General features: G+C 55.6%; 1 protein-coding gene and 1 non-coding gene across 2 annotated transcripts in view; both read left to right on the top strand.

Moving 5' to 3' along the window:
• LOC120638674 overlaps positions 1–23,066 on the top strand; it is a 186,319-nt gene that overhangs the window by 109,392 nt on the left and 53,861 nt on the right. The gene's annotated exons all lie outside the window — the stretch shown is intronic.
• Positions 15,745–15,830, top strand: MIR1360 (microRNA mir-1360). The gene has a single exon (NR_034743.1). It is a non-coding gene; the product is annotated as a microRNA mir-1360 (primary transcript).

Here is a 23,066-nt window from a genome sequence, read left to right as displayed (position 1 = left end):
GCCTCGAGCAGCATGGGGGTCCAGTGGATCCAGCAGGCTGTCGATGATGGGGGGGTGCTGGGCATGCCCAGGCACAACATACTCGCAGCTGCTGGCAGCTCGGGCTCATCAAGGGCAGGACCAGAGCTGGTGGGCAGTGGATGGACAAGGCCCGTGCTAGGAGTGCTGAGGGTCGGGGCTCTGCCGGGCCCGGTGGGGGAAGGCTGGGGCCCGGGGAATCCCTGGTGCAGGTGGAGGCAGCTGGGGCCAACCTGAGCAGAGGGGCCTGCCCCAGGGGAGCAGCCATCCCTGGCTCTGTCCCCTTTGGATGCCTGGAAACTCGCTCCCCTGGGGCCTGCGACACCCAGAGTCCAACCATCTCAAGCTGTGGGAGTCAGATTGGACCATGGGGAGCGGATCAGAGCCCCGACAGTGTGCGCGAGAGCCCCTTAGCAGCGTCAGCTATAAATAGGCTCTGGGCCGTCCTGAGCTGAGCTGGCCCGGCCAGCCGGCCGGGAAATTCCATTGTGGCTCAGAGCCCGGGGCAGGTAGGGCGGAATGTCATGAAGGAAACTGCTCTGTGTGTTTATGTCTTTCTGTGTGTTTTTCCTCTCAGACCGAGCACTGGGCAGGCGGGCAGGCTTCCCATTGGCCTGGTATGACCTCAGCGCGCGCTCAGCTTCTCGCCGTGGATGGCGGTGGGGGCCGAGGACATTGATGGGCCATGATGTCTCCTGGGGGTCCAGGAGATCAGGGGAGAGGATGGCATGTAGAACTGGGCAGCCTTGACCTTTTACTCCTGGGGCAAGCGCTCGCTGGATTCTTACCACTCCTCCTGCCCCGCCCCAGCCGATCCAGCCACTGCCAGGCCGCAGTCAGGAGTCCAGTATGGGCACCACTGACCGCCAGGGACCTTTTACTTGCCAGGTTCTATGCGATTCGTTCTCTCTTACCTGACTGGGGATGGTGGGGGAAACTTTAGTCCCTGGCCCCCAGTGGCAGACACCGGTCTGGCCCGTGGAATGGCTTGGAGGAGCTTGACAGAGCGGAGAGATACCCTGGGCTTTGGCTGGTTGGCCGGGCTGGGCTGTGGAGTGGGAGTGGGGCCAGGATGGGCCGGGAATATTGTATTCAGATGGGCTGCGTTGGCCTCGGACCGACAGATTTATTTTAAAAAAACAAAGTTTAAAAAATGCATTGTGCTGGTGGGCCCTTTAGGAATCATTGTGATCACAAGGCCTGGTGTTGCAAAATGCCTGCAGAATCTGCCCCCTCCCCCCTTCTCCTCCCCCACTTCTCTTTTGCCTCTCTGCCTCTCTTTCTCCCTCTCTTCTTCCTTTCCTCCCTGCTTCTCTCCGTCACTGTGCCTTTTTCTGTCTCCCTCTGTCTCTCTCTCCTTATCTCTCCATCTCTCTGTGTTTTTATTTCTGTCTTTCTCAGTCCATCCCTCACATTCTCTGCATCGTGATCTTTGTCAGTCTGTCTGTTTTCATCTTTCGGTCTGCCTCTCTGCCTCCTTCTGGAGCAGAGACCGAGGGGTTGTTGTGGCTTCCAGAGTTAGGTAGAAGAGAGTCAGCTTGGCCTAGTGGATAGAACATGGGCTTGGGAGTCAGAAGGACCTGGGTTCTAATCCCTGCTTCACTACTTGTCTGCTGTGTGACCTTGGACAAATCACTTCACTTCTTTGTGCCTCAGTTACCTCATCTTTAAAATGGAGATTGAGACTATGGGCCCCCTGTGAGACAGGGACTGTGTCCAATCCACTTTGCTTGTATCCACCCCAGTGCTTAGTACAATGCCTGGCACATAGTAAGGGCTTAACAAATACCACATAGTAAGCACCTAACAAATATCATTAAAAAGGGTAGTCTTTCTCCTCCTCCTCCTTCTCCCCCCTCCTCCAAGCATCCCTTGCTGCCCCTTGGAGAACAAGGGGTCAAGCCCGGATGGATGGGCCCTCTGGGCCAATTCAGGGTGACCGCTTCCTCCCAAAGATCTCCATGTGGACAGAAGTCTTACCAAAGGCAGAGTCCAGCTTGCCCGTGGGTGAGGACGGAGAGGAGACAGGAAGGAAGGAGGGAGGGAGACCTGGAGAACGGCTGCAGGAAGGAAGTGTTTGTGTGCCGGAAGCCAAGGCGTCCAGGAAAGCTGGCTGTTGCTGCCGAAGACGCTTCTGCCGGCTGGGGGACCCCAGGACCAAGAGACAGGCGGGCAGGCGAAGGCGGGACACATACGATCCCTAGTTGGTTGGAGCCTAGGACTCCTCAGATGGGTGAAGGGCAGGTGGGCAGGTTAAGAAGAACCTGAACACTGGGCCAGGGCCCTCAAAAGTGAGTCAGCGGGAGTAGCCTGATGACGTAGGGGCAAGATCCGAACAGTTCAAACTGAAAAGAGGTGGCAACAGGACAGCCCGGGGAAGGGAGCAAAACTGGCCCAACCCATTGGGCCAGAGGAGGGAAAGTGGCCCCTTTGCCCCCTGGGAGGCAGGAAAGGAAAGCTAATACTATCTGATGGAGGTTGGCTGTGAAAAGGCCATTGTAGCCTTCCTGTTTTATCTTTGTTCTTCCTCCTGCTCCCACCATTTGTAAATCATTCTGGACTGTGGGTCCTCTGCCTGACTGGGAGCTCCTGGAGGACAGGAAATGAGTGTCTTGCTGCTGGTGTGCACTCCCTGGGGCTCAGAACAGTGCTCTGCACTCAGGAGACTTTCAGGAAGGTGCTCTGCTCTCAGGAAGTACTCAGCTCAGTCTTCTGCCCTGAGAATGCTCAGGACAGTGCTCTGCTTTCAGGAGGAGCTCAGTATGGTGTGCTGCACATGGAAGGCACTCAGTATAGTATTCTACATTCAAGAGACCCCCAGCGGGGAGTGCCATGCTCCAAAGGCTCTGCATTTTGGAGACACTTAGTGTGGTGCTTGGTGCTCAGGAGGTGCTCAGTACAGTGCTTTGTGCCCCAGAGGCACTCAATCCATTCCATAGATGGCTATGCCTGCCCCGTCACCCCAGAAGGGTGAACAGTCCACAGGAGTAGCATCAGAGCAGGGTCAAGGACTCAATGTACAAGACAGCAAAGCCGCCACCGCCTCCAATGAAAACCCTAGCAGTCGCCGCCGCCGCCCCCACCACCACAGCCGAACCTCGGCACCTGGCCAGACTCCAGAGCCGATGAGTGGGGCTCGGAAGTGGCAGACACCAGGAAGCCCTTGGGCGGTGGGGACCGAGCCGGGCAACTGAGTTGCGTCTCTGGCTGGGCCCGGGTGTGGTGTCTGGACATGGGCAAGAAGAGCCGGGTCGATCCAGACTGGGGAAGAGAGAGAGCTGCTGACCAGACCCAGGGTCACGCAGGGAACACTGACTCTATGCCAATCCCTGTGCCTAGTGCTAGGGCTGGGGCAGAGCAGAAAGGAGGAGCCTGACCCCATCCCACATGGGCTTCTCACGGCCGCTGGCGGACGGAACATGGGGCCCGGAGTCCCAAGTCTGATCTGGTCCCGGCTCAGCCCTTGGCCTGCTGTGTGACTTCAGATGTGTCACTGAACTTCTCTGGGCCTCAATCTCCTGCTCTGTAGTAGGGAGATCCTTGTTCTCCCTCCTTGTTGAACTGTGAGCCTCGTGAGGGGCAGGGATTGGGTCTGATCAGTGCCCGGAGACCCCTGACCCGTCCAGGTCCCTTGGGGGGGGGGTGGCGGGTGCTGCTCTCTGTTTGATTTGACTGGAGGGGGATGGATAGGGGCTTGGGAAATGCTCTGTGTATCGTCAGCTGGTAGCCCACTGCCCCTAGCCTGCAGCCCATAATCCACTGCCCGACCCAACAGTCCACAGGACATAGTCCACAATCCACAGCCTGCAGCCTTCAGCTCTCAGTCCTCATCCCTCATTCCTCCACCTGCAGTCCACAATCTGCAGCCCCCATCTCACTGCCCACCACCCACAATCCCCAGGCCATAGCCCACAGTCCAGCCTGGCCCTCTGGACTAGGGGCACCGGGGCCACCGGCCAGACTGAAGTGTCAAAGTGGCCGGTGACCAGGGGCGCCTTAGCAGAGTTGATGGTGACGTGTCCTCCTGTGGCAGACAGATGGCCCGGCCTGTAACTAATCAATTAGGCTGGGCTGATCGATTGGAACACACTTTGATCCCAAATCCTGGCCAGGCAGTGCAACACTGATGTCATCCTGACACATCACCTCTCTGGAGGTTCCTAAAACCCCTCCTCCTTCCTCCCTCTTCCTTCCTCCCTCCTTCCTCCTCCTCTCTCCTTCCTCCTCTCATTGGCAGGCTACAGCCAGGTTGCTGCTTCACAGACAGGCCTGGCTTTGTACGAATTAATTCATTATGGTATTTATTAAGTGCTTACTCTGTGCCAAGCACCATCTTAAGCACCAGGGTAGATTCGAGAGAATCAGATTGGATGCGATCCATCTGTGATGGGGCTCACAGTAAGCTCCTTGCGGACAAGGACTTCCAAGGGCTCAGTCCAGTGCTCTGCACACAGCAGGCGCCCAGCACAGCATTGTTCATGTGACAGGTAGAGAGGGGGAGACAGAATGTGCCCATTCTGCCCTGCTGCCTTCCTCCTTGTAGTTCTTCCCAGCTGAGAACCCCGGCTTCTCCCCACTCCCTCGTAGGCCCGGTCTGCCCTCACTCTGGGAGACCGGCTGCCCCCTCCAACCTCACTGCTACAGCCCCGCCCCCCAGGGCAGCCCGGGACACCCGGTCCAGCCCGCGGCCCGGCCAGGGCCAGGGCCCTCCCTTGCTCCCTCCCTCTCTCCCTCCCTCGCTCCCCTCCCAGGCCAGCTGCTCCGGAATTCCCTTTCGCTCTGGCCGCCTCCCTGCTCTCCCCCCGGAGCACCGCAGGGCTGAGGCCTCGATCCCCCATCGCCCTCCCTGGCCGGAGACTCTCCCACAGATTGACTCTGCAGACTGGGCCGTCCGTTCTCGTCAGGATGTGCCCTGGAGCTGGGAGGCCGGAATGAACTCCCCCCACCCAGCCACCCCTGGGCCTCCCGCTGGCTGCTCCCGGCCCAACCGGCACGAGAGGCAGACCGGCCGGCCCTCCCAGCCCTTCGGCGAGTGACCAAGTGAGTAGCAGTGATCCTGCCCCTGGCAGGGCAGGGGCCAGAGGGTGGATGGGTCATCCTGCTGGCCAGAGCCGGCCCCTGCCCCCCACCTGGATCCTGGGGTAGTAGGCTGGTCGGCGAGCGGCCGGGGCCATGGCGGGCTCAGCCAGGCTGGGAGAGGCTGGCTTGTTGGAGAACTCAGATGACCTCGTGCGGGGGCGGCTTTGGGGCGGGGAAAGGCCGGGGGAGAGAGAGAAGGAGAGAGACACAGCTGTTTGATTTTAGCCTCTCTTTGCCTTTCCTTCCCCCTCCGTCCGGGGGTCGGTCTGTGTCCGTCCACCCATCCGTCCATGTCCCCCCCAGGGGCTGTGTTCCGGTGTGCCGTGCAGTTCTCCGTCCAGAGACAGGAACAGACGCTCCCCTGTGGGGGCAGGATGGGTTAGCGGCTCACTGCTGTCGCCGCTCTTGGTCTGGCGGACATTTCCTCTCTACCACCACCGGACGCTAGACCACAGAGCCGGCAGCTGTCCCGCCTCCAGCCCGCTCACAGGGGCTCGGGAGCCTGAGCGTCCAGCCCGGGGGTGCCGCGGGGGCCGACCTCGCGCCTCCAACTTGGAGAGGGTGCCTGGTGATTGGCAACCTGCAGGAACCCGCCTCTGGGCCCCTCTGCCCTCCACAGCCGGCAGAATGACCGGAGTCACGAGTGCAGTCCAGATTTTCATAAGGAACGGTCCAGGCCAGCCAAAGGGATTCAGCCACCTGGCCAGGCCCGTGACCGCGGTGCTGTATTGAGGACAGTCCCGGTCACCACTCCCGCTGGCCACTGGTCTGGCCGCCTCTGATGGGGCAGGGTGACTGGCCATGGCTGGGAGCAGCCAGAGGCAGCAGGCAGGCATGAGAGCAGTGGGTGAGGATCCCATCTCTGCTCCTGGTCCGCTCTGTAACCTCAGGGAAGTCACTTATCCTTTCTGGGCCTCAGTTTCATCCTCTGAAAAATAGAGATAAAGTACATTCCTCTCCCTCCCCCTTAGGCCAAGAGTCCAGTAGGGAGTCAGGGACTGTGTCCAAGCTGGTTCTTCTGCGTCGACTACAGCTCTTAGCACAGCTCTGGCCACGTAGTTGGTGCTGACCCAATAACAGGATGGTGGTTGTCCCCATTGGAGAGCAAGGGCTAGAGAGGAGTCGCTCTGGCTTCTGGGCGTTCCGAGTCCTCACGTCCACTTGCACTGGGGCTTGGAGGCTGGGGGAAGAGTGAACCCAGGGGGACAGGCTCCTTCGGGGAATCATCCGGGGGTCATCTGGTCCGGCGCAGGCCGGAACCTTCAGGGACCGACCTCAAGGCCTCCAGAGCCACTCTGGGTCATCCTCGTCCAACATGGCCCCAGTGGCCCCTGGGCTGTCCAGCGAGGGGTCGACAGCTGCTGACCAGGGATGGAGGACTCAAACATCAGGGTGGGCTCTGGGAGTAGGGAGTGCTGGGCAGCGGCTAGGGGTCTGGAGAGTGCTCACTCTCCCCTTTGCGACTTCTCCAGCCCCACGGCTCCAGCCCTCTCTCTGAGGGAGGACTGAGGCTGACCACATGGAGGCCGGCGATGACACCCCTGGAACTGGGCCTCTGGATGCCCATGACTCTCCCGAGCCTCGGGGGAGAGAACCTGAACCCTGAGAGTGAAAACTCTGGAAATGTGAGTGTCCAGACCTGAGTCTGTACTGACTAGGGAGCAGACCCACTGGAGACTGGACTGGTCAAACAGTCAAGCAAAAGTTTGGAATGAGTAATGACTGGGTCTGTCCTCGAGGAGCTGACAGTCTGTGGGGTGCAGAGCACTACTGAACACTAGGGAGAGTACAATGGAATTAGTAGACAAGATCGCTGCTCTCAAAGAGCTGACAGTCTGCTGTGTGCAGAGCATTGTATTGAACATTGGGGAGAAGACAATCCTCCCTATACTTAAGAGGCCTTCCCCAGTTAAGCCCTCATTTCACCTTCTTCCTCTCCCCTCTGGATTTCCCTTGCAAGTGGATTTGTGCCCTCTCTTCACCCCTCCTAGCCCCATGGCACATATGTCCATATCCATAACTGATTTAAACGTCTATCTCCCCATCTAGAATTGAAGCTCCTCGTGGGCGGGGAACGTGTCTCCCAACTCTGACTCTCCCCAGTGTTTAGGACAGTGCTGTGCACACAGTAAGTGATTAGTAAATACCATTGATTAAATGACCAAAGAACTTAGTCTACTATGTGCAGAGCAATGTACTGAGTTTTGAGGAGAGTTCAACAAAGTTGTAGACACGATCCCTACTATCAAATAGCTTCCTGTGTGCAGAGTACTTTACTGATCCTGAAGAGAGGGCAATAGAGTTAGCAAATGTTCTAAAGAGCTTCTAGACTACTGTGTGTGGGGTGCTGTACTGAGCACTGGTGAGAGGACAATAAAAGCTAGTAGATATGATCTCTGCCCTCAAGGAGCTGACAGTATACTCTCTGCAGAGCACTGTCCTGAGCACTTGGGAGAGCACAGTAAAGTTGGTAGATATGGTCCCTGCCCTCCAAGAGCTGGGGTCCTGTGGCAAATGTCTGTGTTGAGACCCAACCTGCTTTGCGCTCTGGTTCACGCCAAGCCCAGTTTATAAAATTCAATAGGTTGCCTTAGTCACCCAGCAATCGAATGAACAGAAATGAAGCTCATTCCCCGGCCCTGCATCTTCAGATTGAGGAGGTGTTGGGGGCCAGGGACCAAGGAGCTGGAGTCAGGCCAGAGCCTGTGGGGCTTGAGCCCAAGGCCTCCAGAGCCACTCCAGGGTTATCCTCATCCAAACTGGCCCCAGTAGCCCCCCAGCTGTCCAGTGAGCAATCAACAGCCACTGACCAGGGATGGAGGACTCAGACATCAGGGTGGGCTCTGGGGGTGGGGAGTGCTGGGTGGCGGCTAGGGGTCTGGAGAGCTGAAAACCTCCTCAAGCCCCCAAGGACCCTGAACCATCCCTGCCCCAACATCACGCCCAGAGTCTGAGTGGATTTCTCTCCCACTCTTCCCATCTCTCTTTCTGGAAGGGTGAGGGACCGGGGCCTCAGGTCAGGTGGGGGAGTGGGGCAGAGGGGTGATGAATCTGGGGCAGGGGGTTGGCAGCCCAGAGGATCCCACCCTGGGGACTCTGTCTCCCACACGGGTCTCGGTCACCCATGCTGTGTCAGGAATCCCTCTCTCCTACCTACCGCCCTTCCTGTGGGCAGCGCCCCCATCCCTCACGGCTGGTGGCTGCCCTCTGTTGGATTGTCCACGTGGCTCGTGTTACTTCTGTGTGTGTTCCACAGCAGCCAGTACAGTGCTGTGCACACAGAAGGCACGCAGTATAGAGCCCTGAGAAGCAGCATGGCCTACTGGGTAGAGCACGGGCCTGGGAGTCAGAAGGTCGTGGGTTCTAATACTGGCTCCACCACTTATCTCCTGTGTGACCTTGGGTAAGTCATGTCACTTCTGTGGTCCTTAGTTCCCTCATCTGTGAAATGGGGGTTAAGATTGTGAACCCGAGGGGGTACAGACACTGTATCTAACCTGATTTGCTTGTATTCCCCTCGTCCCCTGGCCAGAACTTAGTACAGTGACTGGTACATAGTAAGCACTTAACAAATAACACAATTATGGATCAATCCAACAGTCATAGTTAAATGAAAGCTTACTTTATGCAGAGAACTTTACTAGGTAAGCGCTTGGAAAAGTACAATACAACCGAGTTGGGTGACCCTGTTTCCTGCCCACATGGAGCTACCAATTTAGAGTGCAGGACCCCACCTTCTGCCCTCTCCTTCCCCATCAGCCACAGGCAGGGGTGGGCAGACAGCTGACCAGCCTGTGTAAACGGTAGCTGCTGGGCATCTGGGTCCAGCACTGGGCAGCCACCAGAGCTTTCACTCATCCTTTTCTTGTCTCCTCCCCTTCCTTCGAGGGGCTCCACCTCTCTCTCCTCCTCTTTCTCCCCCCTCCCCTGACCCACTGTCCCCTTTCCTACTTCATGAAAATTCATATGCCGGTGGGTGGTCTCTTCCGGAGGCTGGTGACCCCCACTGCAGCCTTTGGCGGGGTGGGGGTGGGAGGGGATCTGGGGGCTGTGAGGGCTCATGTTAGAGCAGGCACAGGAAGAGTCAGGTTCTAGGCCGAGCCCTGCAGCCGATCCCTGTTCATTGCTTCAGTTATGGCTCCTGTCCCATGCGGGGCGCACAGCCCGAGAGGGAAAGAGAGTGGATCTTCACCCCATTTCACAAATGAAGCAACTGAGGCCCCAAGAAGTGAAATGACTTGTCCAGTGTTACTCAGCAGGCCAGGGGCAGAGGCAAGATTAGAACCTGGGTTTCCAGGTCCCTCACTCTTTCTGACCAGATTACACTGCTTCTGGTGTTTTGGAAAAATCCCCTCATTGTCCATTGGGAATTCTTGGGCTCAGGGGGAGGCCGTCCAATTGACGCCTTCCATCTGAACTCCTGGATTCCCTTCAGGTCATTGGAGCAGCCCAATGCTCACCCACCCTCACTCCCCAGCCGATGTCCGGCTGCACCAATCCTGGGACCCTCCAAAAGGGCGGTGTGGTTCAGCCGAGGAGAACACAACTCTCCTGAAGAGGATTGTCTTTACATTAAAGCTTGTTTGTGCTCCCAGCAAACTCTCCGAAGCACTTGGTGCAGTGGTTTCTCCCACTGAGCATCGCTCAGTAGGGTATCCAGCCCCGAGTGAGCATCCCTCAGTACATACCGCCAGTGCCACTGCAGTCAGGTTTGTGAGATGGGGACTTCACCCAGGGGGAACCCCAGTCCCTCCCCCAACTTTGTTAGGAGCCTCTCACCCAGGCCCTGGGTGAGGGGAGATATCATCCTTTTGGCCCGCCTTTCCCCCGAGTGGGGTGGTGGGGAGGAGGGGCAGTGACCAGGCTGTGCCCCCCCCCAATACCGGGGGAGTCAGAAGAAGGAGAGGGGGAGGGGGCCCTACCGGAGGCAGAGCCTGGAAAAACTCTTTTCAGGTCTGTCCCTTATCCAGTCCCCCCCACCACCACCCCAGCCCCAGTGGTGCCAAGCCCCATCACATTACTATGGAGATCTGGTCACAGAGTGAGTGACGGGGGCCATTGACATGCAGAGGGGAATTGTGGAGCAGAGAAAGGGGCAGGCTTGAAAGGCCCCGTCTGTTCTGGGCCTCCCTTTTCACTCCCTGAAGGATCCCTCCCAAAAGCCCTTTGCCCAAGAAATCCTCCTGCCCGCTCCCTGCAGAGAAGAAATTTTCATGGGGAAAAGTTGATGGAAATGCCATTGCCTGCTTTTCACTCATGGGGCCTGAAAGAGGAATGTTCTCTCCCAGTTAGAGAACTTTTTCATGTGGCTTTTTTGTTTTGCTTTTTTCATTTCCCAGCTCCAAAGAGCCGTTTCCAACATCTCCCTGCCGCGCCCACCTGCCTCCCTGGGCCTGCCCCTTCTGTGAGGAAGCGAGCGGGGCAGCGGTGGAAAGTGCACTGGGTCCTCAGGAGACAAAGGAGTCAGCCCCCACCCCGCCAGGGGCCGGGATCCCCCGCAGAGAGCCATCCGTCACAGTGGGGAGACCAGGGTGGTGGTCGGGGGGAGGAGGAGGGGGAAAGGCACTATGGTGAGCCCTGCAGGGAGGTCTTGTCACACCCCACGAGCACAAGGGAGGGAGTAGGGCTCAGTCCAGGCTCTCCTCCTGCTCCCAATCCCACAGTGACCTGTGCTGCCGGGGCGGCTGGCCATCAGGAGGGGAGCATCCGGCCGGCTGCCCCGGGTCTCGGTGGGGTAGTACTGACGACCTGCCACCCCAACTCCAGGCAGAGGGGCCGTAGGCTTGGCGGTGGCCATCGGCGTGGCGGGGGAGCCACTGGAAGCCCCAGGGGTGAGTGGTCAGTGGTGAGGCATGGCAGGGGCTTGTCGCAGGATGGAGCAGCCTCCGTGCTGACCCCAGTGTGGGGGGGTCCTTCCTGTACCCAGGCTTCCCAGTCCTAGGAGAGTCGCCCACTCCCTTCCGGCTCCCCGCCCACTCCCTGCCAGGTTCTTCCTTCAGTCTTCCCACTTGATTGCTCTCCATGGCCCATCTGCCTCCTTCACTGATCAGAGGTTCACTGCCTACCTTCCGTCTGCTGCCGTCTGGCCCCCGGGACCATGGCCGTCGGGAACACCGCTTGGGGATGACCTTCCATAGCCCTGCATATGGCCGAGTCTTCTTCCTTATCATTGCTTTGCCACTTCCATACCCACTCGACCTCTATGCACAATTCCCTTGGTCTATCCGTGACTCTGTTTCTCTGTTCACCCCCACCCGAGGTGGCCGGTGAAAGGCGGCCCCCCGGAGCGGCCCAGCATCAGTGACGGCCCCGAGAGGTCCACCTGAGGCACGGTTCTCTGAAGCTCACCTGCCGCTTCCCTTTCCAAGCCCTGAGAGGTGCACTGACCATCGGTCCGCCACCTCATTGATCTGTCCACCTGAGGACCAGCAGCCTGCCGACCTGCCCACTAGTCAGCCTGTCAGCTGGCCACTCCCAAGGAAGCCCTGAGCAGTTTTGCCTTCAGTCAATAAACCAGTGGCATTTATGGAGTGCTTACTATGTGCAAAGCATTGTACTAAGCTCTTGGGAGAGTACGATAAAACAGAATTAGCAGACATATACCGGACCTGTAACGAGCGTACAGTCTAGATGGAGAGACGGGCATTAATATGAATAAATCATTTATAATATATCATTTAAAGATACGTACAGGTTGGCTGGCCCACTTAGGCATGCATATGGGTTGTGGGCGGCGGGGCTGAGCACTCCATGTTGTTCAGGTGATGGTGCCGAAATGCTGAGGTGGCTTTTGAAGGAAATGTAAGATGAGGAAATTTGAGATTAACCAGAGAAGACTTCCTGGAGGAGTTGGGATTTTTAGAAGAGCTCTAAAGGTTGGAGAGTGATGGTCTGACATATATGAAGTGGGAGGGAATTCCAGGGAGGAGGGAGGGCATGAGCAGGGGGTTGCAGCTAGAAAGATGAGATGAAGGTACAATGAATAGGTTCACATTAGAGGAGTGGAACATGTAGGCTGGGTTGTAGAAGGGGAGCAGTGAGGTAAGACAGGAGGGGCGAGCTAGTCGAGTGCCTTAAAGCCAATGGAGAGTAGTTTCTGTTTGATGTGGAGGTGGATGGGCAACCCCTGGAGTTTCTTCAGGAGTGGGGAGATGTGACCTGAACTTTTCTTAGAAAAATGCTTTGGGCAGAGGAGTGAGGTGTGGACTGGGGTGGGGAACTGTGTTTATTGTTGCATTGTACTTTCCCAAGTGCTTAGTACAGTGCTCTGCACATAGCACTAAATAAATATGATTGAAATGAATGAATAATTGAGGGACTGGAGGCAGGGAGGTCAGAGAAGAGGCTGATGCAGCAGGATAGGAGAACTCCTTGATACAGAATGGTGGCAGTTTGGATGGAGAGGAAAGGGCAGATTTTAGTGACGTTGTGAAGGTAGGACCGACAGAATTCAGTGACTGACATGGCGGTCAAACAAGGGGGAAGAGTCAAGGATCAGTACAGGCTGCTGCCCCCAGGCTCAGTAAATGTCTGTGCTTCCTTGAAAGGAAACTCTAGGAACTAAGCCAAAGAAGCAGTTTGGAGAGGTTTTTTTTCTTTTTTAAAAAAAAAATTTAAATGTTTCTTTGAACGAGTCTTCTGTTTAAATAGTTGTTTGTGAGCAGACTGCTATTCCCTGCTCTGGTGTTTCAGACCTGAAGCCTCACCCAGGACCTTGATCTGTTGGGGTATGGGGGAGGGCAGTAGGCGTGGGCAGCCATGGGATGGCAATGTGGTCCAGTTGATAGAGCGCTTAGTAAAATCCCTGGCACATAGTAAGCTCTTAACAAATACAATAAAAAAAGCACAAAACTGAAAGTAAGGGGTCCCGTGTCCTAGGCTCTTCTTGGCCCTTGGCCTGCTCTGGGACCTTGGGCAAGTCACCTAAACTCTCTGGTCTTCAGTTTCCCCTTCTTTAAAATAGGGATAAGATCCCTGCCCCCCTCCCCCCCACCCCCACCTTAGAATGAGAGCCCCATGGGGGACAGGACTGTCTCATCCGATTGTCTCGTGGCCACCCAGGGATAAGGAAGCACTTAATCCCATCCTTATTATTTTGGGTAATTATTGTGGTTGTGGTCGTGGATGCTGTTGTGGTTATGGTTGCGGTTGTTGTTGTGAAAAGGCCTGGTTGTCCCGGATGCCAGATGGGGAAGCACAAACCCCTCTTGGACCCTTCACCCATCAGTCAGTCGGTGGATCTGCCAGTGGCATTTCTTGGACTCCTACTGTGGATGGAGCACCATATTGAGCTCTTGGGAGAGTACAGCAGGAGCAATAACAGAAGTTCCCTGTCCTCAAGGAGCATCTCATCCTTTGGGGAGAGGAAGGCCAGGGACCCCAGATGGGGACTGTGGGGTCTTGGCCCCAGACCAAGGGATGTCAAATTCGACCCCGTGATTTCCTTGCCGAAAAGGCCGGAAACGAGTGCGGGGGCCCTGAGCCTGGTGTTCTGGGGCTGGGGGGTGGCCCACGGGGGCCTGGGGGCTGGGCGGAGGGGCGGGACAGAGTGTCCAGCACGTGTCCAGATTGTCAGGACGTGTGCACATGAAAGTAATTAGGCAGTATTTAAGAGCATTCTGTTTGCCGTGCTTTATTCTCCATTTCCTACAAATGGGATTACTGCGGGGAGATTGCCTTTTGACATCATTTTGAAAATATTTTCTTTTTCTTTTTTTAATTTCCTTAGCATTAAATTTTTGCAAAGTTCAAAACACAACCAACTGTGACTAAATTCAGAAAACAAAACAAGAAGTCAGAGGGAGGGAGGGAGGGAGCGGGAACTGGCCCAGACGCCCTGGACGCCGCGTGGAAATGGGGCGCCCAGCGCCCACCCCACCCAGGCCGGCCCAGCCCCGCAGAACCAGCTCCTGTTCCGCTCTATCCCAACCCCGATGGCTCATCGCAGCATCCAGATGTCCAGGCAGGCAGCTAAGCGGCTGCTGCTTCCAGGGTCGGCCCAAGGTGGCCGACTGACCGGCACAGAGGGTGGATGGCCAGAGGGACTCCGGGCAGGTGAGGAGAAGGCCAGGCCAGTCTAAGTGTGTTAACTCTTTGAGACACCAGCTGGGCCCACTGACCATTATTTTGCTAACGCACAGCGTGGTGGGGGAAGGCCCTGGATGAACAGAAAATGGTGGAAATATGTGGGAAGGGGATCTCAATGGTCCAGAGATAATACCACCCCCCGCCCCAACAGACACACACACACACACACACACCCCAAAGTGTCCGCTAGGGAGAAGAAAGTGGAGTTTGATGACATGATCCCTGCTCTGAAGGAGCTCACAGTCTACTAGGTGCAGAGCACTGCACTGAGCACTTGGGAGGGGACAATAGAGTTAGTAGATATGATCCCTGCCTCAAAGGGCTGACAGTCGACTGTGTGCCGAATGCTGTACTGACCCCTGGGGAGAGGACAGTATAGTTAATGGACACGATCCCAGCCTTCAAGGAACTTCCAGGGTAATAGGGCAGAGGAGATGGGGAATAGAATGAATACACAAGGTTGAAATAGCAGATTAAAGTAGAACATACAATTTCATGTATAATTCCATGTACCATTGTGTGTTCCAGTGAACATACCTGGGTACAGAAGTGCTGAGGGGCATTTGTGTGGGTTCACCCTGCTGGGGCAGTTGTTGGGTTGCTGTTGTAATGGGGCTGTCTCAGGAAGGGAACCTGGATACAACCCTGTGCGAGGGCTTGGGGGGACCGATTCCCCACACCCTGTTTCTCCTCCTGTCTGCTTGCCTGTAGAACCAGCTCCCGCTCTCAGGAGCATTGGCCTGGAGTGCTGGGGGCAGGATGGGCCGGGCCTGCCGCTGGACAGTTCTAGCCACTGTATTTCCTGGAGTTCATGGTTGACCATCCACTGTCTCCCTGGATCCTCTGACTCCTGGACCACCTCTATATCCCTGACCTGTAGACTTTAAGCTCCTTGTGGGCAGGGAACACGTCTACCAACTCTTATATTGTACTCTCCCAAGTGCTTAGGTCAGTGTTCCTCTGCACACAGTAAGTACTCAGTAAATACCATTTATTGACTGACTGATTGACCATCTGCTCTCTCCCTGAGGGTTTCTCTCTTCCTTACCAAACGCTTTCTCCCTGACTGTCTGTTGACACCTGAGCTGAGCACTGTCTCCCTGACCTGAGGTGTTTTATAGTGCTCTGGAGACTTCCACTCTACCATTAATAATGATTCTAGTGTTTCTTCAGTGCTACTACCTGCTGAGCACTAATGGGCACAGCCCCTCTCCGCCCCCACCCGAGGCTCCTGCAGGGACCACCCCCTCAGTGAACATCCCCATTGAACAGTTGGGGAAGAGGAGCCCCAGATAGGGTGGTTGACTTGCACAAGATGGGGCAGGGTAAGGATTCATTCATTCATTCAATAGTATTTATGTGCAGAGCACTGTACTAAGCACTTGGAATGTATAAATCAGTAACAGATAGAGACAGTCCCTGCCCTTTGACGGGCTTACAGATTCGCACCCAGATCCCCTGGTTCCCAGCACTCTGAGGACTGGAGGCAGCGAGAGAAAGTGGCTCAGCCTCTGCCACCCATGCTGGAAAAAGGGCCCTCGCAGTCCGGCATGGGGTGGTGGGACGGGGCAAGAAGGCAGTGGCACAGACAGGGAGCTGAAGGTGGCTGATTCCCCTGCCTGCCACTGCCACCTTGCCCTGGGCCCGGTGTCTCCCAGTCAATCCCCTGGCTCCGCTGCCGCCACTTCAGCACTTTCTCGGCTTCTCCTGGCAGGCGAGCCTGGCGCCGACCATGATGGCAGAGCCCGGTGGCGGCGTGGCCCAGGAGCCAAACCAGTATGGGTCCGGTTGCCTTCGTGGTAGGTGCTCTATTCGCCGGTTCCCGTCACCACCTGCCTCCTGATAGCGCTCAAATTCGAACTAGAATTAGAATTAGGCCCTCGGGTGCCAGCAACGGCTCCTCTGCTGGGAAAGTCAACTTTCTGCAAGAGGGAGAAAACCCAACAAGCACAGAAAGTTGCCAGGAACAGAAATTTTGTAATCTGTGCTAAATCCCAGCCACGAAGAGAGTCGAATAAATTCAGGGCAAGACGCCAGCTGCCCAGACGCAAGTAGAATGTGTGGACCGAAAGATTGCGACGATCGGATAATTATGGTTTATGAATTTCAGCTTTAATCTGTAGTTCAGCGAGTCCTGATTAAATATCTGTTAAACACAATTAAAGTTTGTTTTTGTATTTCACCGTCTTGATCAGAATAATTAGAGACTGCGTGTTTCATGTCAAAAGTAGCAAGAGGAATTTTAGTGAATGAACAGCGTTTTTAAAAGCCATTTGTCCCCACAGCTGTCGGCATTATTTTATATTTGGGTGTCACCAGCGGCGGGATGGCCCCCGGGTTGTAGCCATGAGGTTCGGCTGGGCCGGGCCCGGGCATCGGGCAACCAGGTGGTTTGGGGCCACGGGTCTGGGAAGCGGATGGAGGGGCGCCCGCTGGGGCCGGGGGCCCGAGAGGGTGGGAGATGGAATTCCCAGGGGAGGCTTTTGCAGGCGAGGCCAAGTGAGCAGGTGGCTGGGGACACTGGCAGTCGGGCAGACCCGTGGGGGTACCCTGACCCAGGGTGCAGGCCAGACGGTTGGAGGCCTCGTGGGAGCAGTGCTCGGATGGGACGCCACGGGGCCCCGGTCCGGTCTGTCCCAGATCCCTGGGGTGGCGGTGGGAGGGCACTGGGAAACATCCCAACAGGGTTGTATGTCCTCTGCTGGTGGGAGGTTGGATCAGGGGTGCACAGGTGCCAGGCACTGTAATGTGGGCGAGGCGGGGCTTGACCCCGTGAGGGGGACACGGCCCACACCATGGCCCCATGTGGGGACAGGAAGAGTTGGAATGGCAAAGTTGGAGCGACCAACTGCTCCTGGGGAGAGTGAGATTCCGGCCTTCCCCAGAGGTATCTGGGACGGAACTGGCATCCTCTCCTTTCCCTCCCCTAAGCCCAGTCCTCGGCTGCATTGGGATGAGGAGGAGGGACTGGGTCTGTCACCCCCAGATTCTTCGCCCCAGTTTGGCTTCCAGTGGTGGTAGGCAGCTTGTCATGGAGATGGCAGTGGGGGAGTCACTGTTGATGGTGACAGCAGCTGCATTGATGTTGACATTCATCTCGGTGGTATTGATAGTGGGGATAGGTTTGGTATCAGTGGTGGAGTCACGAGTGGTGGCAGCGTTGGCAGCAGCTCAGTTGGTGTTGATGGTGAGATTGGCTGTGATGCCACCTGTGACTTTGACCTGGGTGGTAGTGAAGGTGGAGTTGAAGGTGGTGGCAGTGTCGACGGCTGCCACATCGGTGTGGGTTGACTTGGAGGTGGTGTCGGCATTGGCTCTGGTGTCGCTGGTGGTGGCGGCATTGACATCAGTGGTAGAAATGATCGCGCTGTTGATGTTGATGGGGGCATTGGCGGTGGGGTTGTCATTGGCAGTGGTGAGCTTGGGGTCCCTGGGCCCACCAGAAGCCAATGGTGCTCACTTGGAATGAAAAAGACCAGGGGTGGAAGGACCCCCGATGGATCATGCTGGGTCAGGCGGGGACCATCTACTTGCACTTTAAGAAACGCAGCATGGCGTAGTGGATAGAGCTCGGGCTGGGGAGTAAGAAGGTCATGGGTTCTAATCCCGGCTCTGCCACTTGTCTGCTGGGTGGCCTTGGGCAAGTCACTTCACTTCTCTGGGCCTGAGTTACCTCCTCTGTAAAATGGGGATTGAAACCGTGAGCCCCATGTGGCACAGGGACTGTGTGCAACCCGATTTGCTCGTATCCACTCCTGAGCTTAGTACAGTGCCTGGCACACAACGACTGCTTAACAAATGCCACAATTATTAATTAGCATTATTCACACTGCAGCAACAGTCAGGTTTCTATTTGGTTTGGTACCGCGGTGATGATCCAGGCTCCAACTGCGTTGTCCCCTGCCCTATCCAGCCCTGGCCCCGGATGCCTCTGGGTCCAAGACCTGTGTCCCCAAGTTCCTGCATGTGCCTGGTCCTTCTCAGCTCCGTTAGCCTCACCGAGGCCAGCCAGGTTTCTGGGGAGTGATGGAAGGCAAGAGTCCAGTGCTTTGTGATCTTGGACCAGTCACAGAACCAGAGGAATTGGAAATGCTGCACCTCCCTTCAGCTTGGTGGTGGTAATGGTGGCATGGACAGATCGGACTGATGAATGTTTCTAGCCCCTAGTTGCCTGAGTCTTCCAACCCCCACGGAGCCCCAGTAACCCCAGCCGCAGCAGTGACGCCCGCCACTTCCCACCACCCCTACGGTCTTCATTATGGGAACACAGGTGCCTACCGTATGGAATTCGTATTTGTTAAGCGCTTACTATGTGCCGAGCACTGTTCTAAGCACTGGGATAGATAGTAAGGTTATCGGTTTGGACAACCAAAATGTGTCCCTGGAGCCCGGCACAACCGAAGGCCATTGTGTGACCCTAACACATCCAGAGGCAATAGTGTGAGGCCGACACTCCCTGAGCCAATGGTTAATGCTGGCACACCGGAGGGCAACTGTTTGGCATTGACACCCCCAGGGGCAGGGTTGAAATGGCTCTGTGAACCCCAGCTTTGCCTTTCTTGGCCTGGTGCAATTAGAATCCAACCTTAACGTCACATTAACTTGGCTCTTTGCATGTAATTATAGATATTGGGCTGGAGCTGCAAAAGTTAATATTTTAAGTCTCTGCTAATGGCTGTAATTGAAGGACTTTTTGTGTTATTGTTTGCTATGATAATCAAAGGGACATTAACCTGAACAGGAAATGAATTTGGGACTCTAGAGATTAATATGAAATCTGCTAATGTCTGATCCTCATGTCTGTGCAAATCCACTCTCCCGTGGAGTCCCCAAGCTCCCGAGCTGGGCGGGTTCTTGCACCCCCGGGGTTCTGCGGGCGTTCCAGGCCGTCCGGCCATCCGGCGGAAGAACGTGAGGAGCGTGCCGATGGGCCAGCAGGGAGCAGGGAGATTCCTCCTGGGTTACCCGAAAGGGTGGGGCTCGGGTCAGGGCAGAGCAGAGGATCGTGAGATGACACGGGCTGTCTGAGCTGGAGCAGGGTGTGGGCCAGGCGTCCACCAGTCTGTGGGGCCCGGGTCAGGACGGAGCAGAGGATCAGGGGACAACACCATCCGAGGAGGGTTTCGGCGCGGATTGGAACCGTCATGTGAAGGCCAGCTGTCGGGATGACGTGGCAGTAGAGAAATGTGGCCGGATGGAAATGTGAGTTAAGGGAAGTCTTAGGGGGCAAAGGGGGCCCGTCACAGAGAAGGTTCTCCTCTGCCAGGAGTGTGGGGCCAGGGCTCCCTACTAGCCACCCCGTCCCCACCCTGACCCCAGTCCCTGTCCCATCGTCCCTTTCCCCAGCCCCCCAGCCCAGGAAGCCTGGGGGAGTGGGGACATCAGCGGACTCCAGGCTTTCTCAGAAATCCACTGGTTTCTCCACTCCTTTCGGACCGGGGGGTACCAGTGTCCGAGAAACCCGGGTGACTTTTGCACTTGGGAAATATCTGCATGGAGAGGAAGTCTGAGGGCTCTTCCCCAAATGTCAGAATTTACATTGCTAATGGCACCGATGATCAGGGCATTCGGGGCAGTGTGTAGTGCCATCTGGGCAGCTGGGGTCTGGGAGGTGGGGGGGTACAGCGTGGTGGCCCTCGCAGGGGACAGATGGGGTTGGGGTACTGGAGAGAGTCTGGAGCGGTCCCTGCAGGGGTAAGCAGGAGCAGAGAAATGGGATGTTGGGGAGATGAGCTGATTTCCGGGGGTGAGAAGGGGGCCAAGCTCTGGAAGACGCTCGGACCAGAGGGAAGTCAGCCCCCTACCCCCTGGCCCTTCACCCCTCACCTCTCGATGCCATCTGTGGCAAATACAGTATGTTTCATGTGCTCAAAGAAACATGAAGTCCCATTCTGAGAAGCAGTGCGGCCTAGTTGAAAGAGCCCGGGCTTGGGAGTCAGAGGACCTGAGTACTAATTCCAACTCTGCTACTTGCCTGCTGTGTGACCTTAGGCAAGTGTCTTAACTTCTCCGTGCCTCAATTTCCTCATCTGTAAACTGAGAGTCAATACCTCTTTTCCCTCCAACTTGGACTCAGAGCCTCATGTGGGTCAGGGCCTGTGCCTGATGCCATTAACTTGTATCAACCCCGGCATTTAGCTCAATGCTCAGCACATAGAAAGCACTTAACAAATTCCACAATCACGATAACAACGACGACGATGATGTCTGGTTCAATATAGTCCAGCAATGTCCGGGAAGTGTAGCCTTATCGTGTGCCGACCGGCACCGCGCCCATGAGCGTGACCGTGTCCTCCCGTGGCTGTGGGACAAGCGAGCTTTGTGGGCAGCATGGTCCCCGCCCCTTCCTGTCTCACCCCTCCCTCGCCCCCGAACCACACCCTGGGCGCGGGGGCCGGCAGCGGGCACCCTGGAGTGGCCGCGTTCGGGGGAGAACCAAGCACCCGGCACATCTCCCCACCCCCGTCCTCGAACCTCAAAAATGGCTCTGATTGTAAAATGAAACTTGGCAAGTGATTAGTTCATATGTTTTAGTTTATAACGTGTTTTCATCATTTTTAGTGTTTCCTAAACAAACGGTGAGACTGGGGGAGGTGTTGTCTTCCACTTTTGGCCCCTTTCCCCCACGGCACCCAGGACTCCCGCGCGTCCCCTGCTGGAAGAAGCACACGACGCAGCTCTCGGGGTGGGGCTCAGAGCACCCCAAACCCCGCCGAACCCCCATGTAACTGTGTCTGACCCACGCCCCTCCCCTTGGGAAAGGGGCTGTGGGTAGCATGACCCAGCAGTCAGAGTACAGGGCTGGGATCCGGGGGACAGCAATAATAATTATAATTTTGGTCCTTGCTAAGCACTTACTATGTGTCGTGCACCGTACTGAGCATTGGAGTATTCATTCAGTTGTATTATTAAGTGCTTACTGTGTGCAGAGCACTGTACTAACCACTTGGGAGAGTACAAAACAACAATAAACAGTCACATTTCCTGCCCACAACAAATTTACAGTCTAGCACAGGGGAGACAGACATCAGTACAAATAAATAAAATTACAGATCTGTTCATAAGTGCTGTGGGACTGAGTGGGAAAGAACAAAGGGGTGACGCAGAAGGGAATGAGAGATGAGGAAAAGTGGGGCTTAGTCTGGAAAGGCCTTTTGGAGGAGATATGGCTTCAATAAGGGTTTGAAATGGGGCAGAGTAATTGTCTGTCTGATTTGAGGAGGGAGACTGTTCCAGGCCAGAGGCAGGAAGTGGGCTTGCGGTCAGTGGCCAGACAAGCGAGATCGATGGTCAGTGAGAAGGTTACAAGATAATAGGGATGTAGTCCCTGTCCCACATGGGGCTCATGGCCTAAGGGGGAGGAGAATCAGGGGTTGGATTCCCGTTTCATCAGTGAAGAAACTGAAACCCAGAGAAGTGAAGTGATTTGCCCAGGATCTTCCAGCAGTCAAGAGGTAGAACCAGGATGAGAACCCAGGTCTCCCTCCTCCCAGACCCAGGCTCTTTCCTCTAGGCCACAGGGCTTCTCTGGACCCTCTTCGAGTGCCAGCTCTGACCCCAGTTGGCTGTTTCACTTCTTGGTCTCTCCCCTTAGCCTGGAAGCTCCCTGAAGCCAGGGAACGAGTCTCCCACTTGGGAGGCACCACTCAAGAACTCAGCCTGGCTGCACTGCACCCCGCAGGCCTGGTTCTCCATCAATTCTGTTACCACCATCACTTCCCCCCTTCTTGTCTCCCCCTTCTAGACTGTCCCCTTCTAGATTTGTCTCCCCCTTCTAGACTGTGAGCCCGTTGTGTCACTATCTCTTGCCGAATTGTACTTTCCAAGTGCTCTGCACACAGTAAGTGCTCAATAAAAATGATTGAATGAATGAATGAACTTCCACCACTGCATTACTGCCACCACCTCCACCACTGCACCTCTACTCTACTGCCACACTTCCACTGCACTATCACTACCGCTATCTTTACACCACCACACTACCACTGCACAACTGCACTGTCACTACACTATTACCCTACCACACTCCTACTATACTATTACGTGCGGGTACTCCTTACCATCGGTTTTAAAATACTCAATCACCTGGACCCCTCCTACCTTACCTCTCTGATTTCCCGCTACCGCCCAGCCTGCACACTTCGCTCCTCCAATGCCAACCTACTCACTGTACCCCCGTCTCATCTATCTCGCCATCGGCTTCTCGCCCAGGTCCCGTTTCTGGTCTGGAACTCTTTCCATCTCCATATCTGACAGGTGATCACTCTCCCCACTTTCAAAGCGGTTTTAAGAGCACATCTCCAAGAGGCATTCCCCGAATAAGCCTTTATTTCTTCTTCTCCCTCTCCCATCTGCATTGCCCTTGCACCTGGATTTGTACCCTTTATTCGCCCCTTCCTCAGCCCCAAAGCTCTTGTGTACACATCCGTAATTTAGTTTTTTATAGTAATGTCTCCCCCTCTAGACTGTAAGCTCTTTATGGGCAGGGAATGTGTCTATCACCTTTGTTATAGTGTACTCTCCCAAGCACTTAGTTCAGTGCTCTGCACACAATAAATGCTCAATAAATACCATTGATTGATTGTTGATGGGAGGGCTTCACTATGACCAAGAAAGCACTCAATAAATACCATTGATTGATTGATTGAAGAGCTTAATACAGTGCTGTCCACACAGTAAGATCTCAATAAATGTCATTGATTGATTGATTGGTGAAGATAATAATAATAATTATGGTAATTGTTAAGCGCTTACTATGTGTCGGGAACTGTACTGAGTGCTGGGGTAGATGAAAGCAAATTGGGCTGGACAAAGTCCCTATCCCCAACGGGGCTCACTGTCTCAATCCCCATTTTACAGATGAGGTAACTGAGGCACGGAGA

The sequence above is a fragment of the Ornithorhynchus anatinus genome, chromosome 11 (assembly GCF_004115215.2).
Source record: "Ornithorhynchus anatinus isolate Pmale09 chromosome 11, mOrnAna1.pri.v4, whole genome shotgun sequence".
Lineage (NCBI taxonomy): Eukaryota > Metazoa > Chordata > Mammalia > Monotremata > Ornithorhynchidae > Ornithorhynchus > Ornithorhynchus anatinus.
This window is presented reverse-complemented; position numbering and strand designations above follow the sequence as displayed.